Source organism: Triticum urartu, chromosome 5A, assembly GCF_056163025.1.
Source record: "Triticum urartu cultivar PI428250 chromosome 5A, HENAU_Tu73, whole genome shotgun sequence".
NCBI lineage: Eukaryota > Viridiplantae > Streptophyta > Magnoliopsida > Poales > Poaceae > Triticum > Triticum urartu.
Window position 1 is genome coordinate 412,947,006 of NC_141877.1, and position 4,870 is coordinate 412,951,875.

The 4,870-nt window shown below is 50.0% G+C and overlaps 1 long non-coding RNA gene across 1 annotated transcript; it reads left to right on the plus strand.

Moving 5' to 3' along the window:
• The first annotated feature begins 384 nt into the window (after window positions 1–384).
• LOC147971656 (uncharacterized) lies at window positions 385–4,238 on the plus strand. Its single transcript, XR_015604782.1, has 2 exons — window positions 385–694; window positions 3,945–4,238. It is a non-coding gene; the product is annotated as an uncharacterized LOC147971656 (long non-coding RNA).
• The last annotated feature ends 632 nt before the right edge of the window (window positions 4,239–4,870 follow it).

Here is a 4,870-nt window from a genome sequence, read left to right on the forward strand (position 1 = left end):
TACGCCAACATTATTTGATTTATTAAAATGCCCTTGACCTGTTTTAAACTGGCCCAAACAACCCCTTTTATCTCATTTAAATTCCCGTATAAATTCTAGGGGAAGCAAATTGCCCCCAAACTTTTTATGGAAGTGCAAGTTATTGCAATGTATTTAAATAGCCAAGATCCATAATTTTGCAAAGCCATTTGGAGGCTTATTTAATTGCAAACAGTGGCTATTTTAAATGTCAGAAAATGGAAAAAGGCAAACTAGCTACTGCGCTAATGGGCTCTACCTGCTACAGTAAACAGCCCAGTCCACTACGAGGGCCTTTTCCTTCAACCTCTGTACACAGGAACAGAGGCCATGGCGTGGACTCTCCACGCCCGTCCACGCCGCGGATGTCACCGTGTCGACCATCCCACGATCGTGCAGTTGGATAAGAGCATCGTTGTGATTCCCCTGGCAAACCCTAGAACACTTCCCCCTCTCCTTTCCTCCTCGCTCGCCTTTCTCTCGATCTGGATCGGAGCCGAGTGTCGCGGTCGTCGTGGCTCTGGAATCGCCGCGGCCACCCTCCTCTCCGAGCTGCGCCAAACCGTCCAGGAGGACCGGCGCCCTCGTCCTCCTCCTTCCCGAGCACCAGGACGAGACGGACCGCTTCCTCAACCGGCATCGTCGAGCCACGCCGCCCATCTCCCCGGCAACGGCAGTGAGCACTCCCATCTCCTCCCTCTTCGGCGCTCACCTCGTCGTAGACATGCCCACACCCCGTGCTTACCTCGTCGTAGATGCCCCCGCGCCCCACGTCCACGCCCTTGGACAACCGCGCCCGTGCTCGCGTCGGCGCTACCGCGCATCCCACAACCGTCTGCTGCGCCGCCCGCGTTGTGCCCCACTGCCGCGCCCATGACCCCTACTGCTGGCCGCCGCTGTCGCCTCCCCTCCAGCTCGTCGTGCCCTCATAGCCCGCCCGCGCCACTGGCCCCGCCATGCTCGCGGCCGCTCCCGCCACCGGCCGCTGGTGTCGCGCCTGCCGGAGCCCCGCCTCCGCCCGTGCCCACGCATCGCTAGCGCGCGTGCCCGTCCGCCCTTCTACTACTGCTATCATCGTCACCGCATGCTGCACGCGCTCGCCTACGCACCCCTGTAGCCGCCCGTGGCCCTGCCGTGCTGCTCACCGGCTCCACCCGCCATGCTAACCGCGGCCGCCGAAGCCCCTCTCACCGCGCCCTGCCGTTTACTCTGTGCCCGAGCGCCGCCTGCTTCGCCCTGCCCGCGACGCTGCTGCCTGTTGCCACCGCTACTCGCCGTGCATCGCTGCCGGCCACCGCCCGCCGCTACTACCGCTGGCCATGGCCATAGCCATGGACGAGCGGCTGTGGATGTTTGCAGCATGTGTGTGTTTGATGTGTGTGTGTGTGTGTGCAGCGTGTATGTGTTGAGTGTGGCCGCGCCCACCTCCGGCCACGTCCACCTCTGGCCTCGTCCGCCTCCGGCTGCCGCTGCTCTCTGCTCCGCTGGCTGCTGCTCTCTGCTCACTGCATTCTGCTGCTGCTCTGCTATAGTAATATTCAGTTACTGTAGCAGTAGCTAGCTTCACTGAAATTACACTGCCTAGCCCTCTAAACAGCCCGTAAATAGCGGCTAAACATCTACTAATAGGAGAAAAAATATTTTGGGGAGGTAGTACACTTGACAAGGTTCAAAACATTCCATTGGACCAAATTCAAAAGATGTAAGGATTAAATCCTATGAAAATCACAAAATCCTATGTTCGTATATTTTAACAGTTTATGAATTTAACTTCAAGTGGCACTTTTCAAATGCAGTTTCTATGAAGCAAATGAACTCTAACATGGATGTCAATGATACTGTCATGGAGATCACAGAAAGATGATAAATATTGTTAAAGGGCACTAAGCCATAGGATGGACAGAACTACGGTTATAGCCTTCGGAAAACAGCAAAGTGGTGTTAAAACTGAGTGATTCACAGACTTAGCCAATTTTCAGGAAATTCTAAATAACTGTTTAAAACTTTGAAAATTCGTAGAAATTAAACTGTAGCTCAAATGAAAAAGTTCTATAAATGAAGTTGCTCAGAACGACGAGACGAATCCGAATACGTGGTCTGTTTACCTGTCAGATGCCTCTAACTATCTGAACATGGAACATTCCCCCTCCAGTCATCTGTCTGACACAGGTCCGGAACCGGGAGTACATTCCCGGTTGAATTCCCCCTTCACCTATATCGTGTAGCCATGCGTTAGGTCACACCCGGCACAACATATTGCCACGTTATGCTTTGTGATGCTATGTTTGCTTTATATTTACCGTTTCTTCCCCCTCTTCTCTCCGGTAGACCCCGAGACCGATGTTGCCTCCGTGATCGATTACGTCACCGATGACCCCTGCTTGCATTAGAACTGCTACTGCTTTCTATATGATCCTACTCTGATGCATAGCCTGTTGTTGTTACCTGCTTTCATACCTTACCTGCTTGTCCTAAACTGCTTAGTATAGGTTGGTTAGTGATCCATCAGTGACCCCCACCTTGTCTCAGTTGCCTCGCTTTATGTTTAATGACTCGATCAACGTGATCGACGTCCAGGCCTCGACACCGCACATCACCCCCCTAGTTGAACGACTCTGCAGAGTTACCATCGAGTGCCGAGGGTGGAACCTCATACATCACTCCTGATGAGACCTCTGTAGTGTAGCTAATCGGTCGTGGTCATCGAGGGTGATTTCCTCCTTAACCACTTCCGATACGGCTCTGTCGTGCAACCCCTCAAGTGTGAACCTCGAGGGTGGATCCTCTTACGTTCACCTTGATGATTACGTCGAGTGGAATTTACCGAGGGTGATTCCACGGGTTTTCCCCTTGATGTTTGCACACACGGATACTTGGACTTTACAGTTGTTACTTGGATAGGCGGGTCGACCCTGAGGGGTACCCGCGAGTGACGTGGAGTCGGGTTGACCTGGAAGGTGCCCGCGAGATACTTACGAGGCGTGGCCAGGCATTCTTAGCCCTTGCCGCAAGTACTCGAGACGGGGTCACATCTTTCGTGAGTCTCTGCTTGTTACCGCGCGTTCCTAATCCACTACGATTTGGATATTTGATCCGAGGGGCCTCTGGCCTGATAGCACTAACTATCACGTGGGCATAGTATGGGCGTTCTGCGTCGTATGCATCAGCCGAAGCTTAATAGACGTCAGCGACTGAGCGGCGCGCGCCGGGTTGGACTGGTAAGCACCTACCTTGTAGAAGGAGGTAGCTAGGTCTGCTCACCGGTCACATATGCAACGTGCAGGAGTTCCCGGGGAGATGGCCCATGACCCTTGGGGGCATAGGTTTAGTCCGGCGTGTTGGCCTCTCTATTAAGCCTAGGTCGGGTTGCGGCGTATTGTTTGGCCGAGGCCAAGCATGACCCAGGAAAGTGTGTCCGGCCGGAGTTAATCGAGCGTGGTGGGTAAGTTGGTGCACCCCTGCAGGGAAGAAAACATCTATCGATAGCCTGTCCTACGGTAACGGACACTTGGAGTTGTATCCCGATCGATACAACTAGAACTGGATACTTGTGATGAGAACTGGATGTTGATGAGAATTGGATTGTGATGATAACTGGATAGTATGGCTCTGGGATTGCTTTCTCGCAGGGAGTCAAGAAAGGATCTCTGGCCGAGGTTGAAAACACTACTACTACTTTACTTTATGCTACTCTACTCCCTCCTGTTGCTGCAAGATGGTGGTTTCTAGAAGATGCTAGTCTTCGATAGGCTAGGCTTTCCCCTTCCCTTCTGGCATTCTGCAGTTTAGTCCAGAGATACAACCCATTCCTTTAATACAGATGCATACTTAGTTTAGATCTGATGTAAGTCTTGCGAGTACTTTGGATGAGTACTCACGGTTGCTTTTCTACTTCTTTTCCCCCCATACCCGATTGTTGCGACCAGATGACGGATCCCGGGAGCCAGACGACGCCACTGATGACTACTACTACCCGGAGGATGCCTACTACTACGTGACGACCGCTGACAACTTGGAGTAGTTAGGAGGCTCCCAGGCAGGAGGCCTTGCCTTTTCGATCGTTGCTGCTTTTGTGCTAGCCTTCTTAAGGCAATCTTGTTTAACTCATGTCTATACTCAGATATTGTTGCTGCCGCTGACTCTTGTGTTTTCGAGCTTATGTATTCGAGCCTTCGAAGCCCCTGGCTTGTAATATAAAGCTTGTATTATTTTAATTTGTATCTAGAGTTGTGTTGTGATATCCTCCCGTCAGTCCTTGATCTTGATCGTACACATTTGCGTGTATGATTAGTGTACGACTGAATCGAGGGCGTCACAATAACCTAGTACAAATAATTTTACACTAGAGTTTAACTAGCTCTACAAGCTAGTTCAAATAATTTTACACTAGAGTTGACTTGCTCTGCAAGCTTGTTCAAATAATTTTACACTGGAGTTGAACTAGATCTATAACCTAGTTCAAATAATTTTACACAAGAGTTGAACTAGCTCTACAAGCTAGTTCAAATAATTTTACACTAGAGTTGAACTAGCTATACAAGCTTGTAGAGTTAAACTAGCTCTACAAGCTAGTTCAAATAATTTTGCACTAGAGTAGAACTAGCTCTATAACATAGTACAAATGATTTTACAGTAGAGTTGAACTAGCTCTGTAACCTAGTACAAATAATTTTACACTAGAGTTGAACAAGCTCTTCAAGCTAGTTCAAATAATTTCACACTAGAGTTGAACAAGCTCTGCAAGCTTGTTCAAATAATTTTACACTGGAGTTGAACTAGATCTATAACCTAGTTCAAATAATTTTACACAAGAGTTGAACTAGCTCTACAAGCTAGTTCAAATAATTTTACA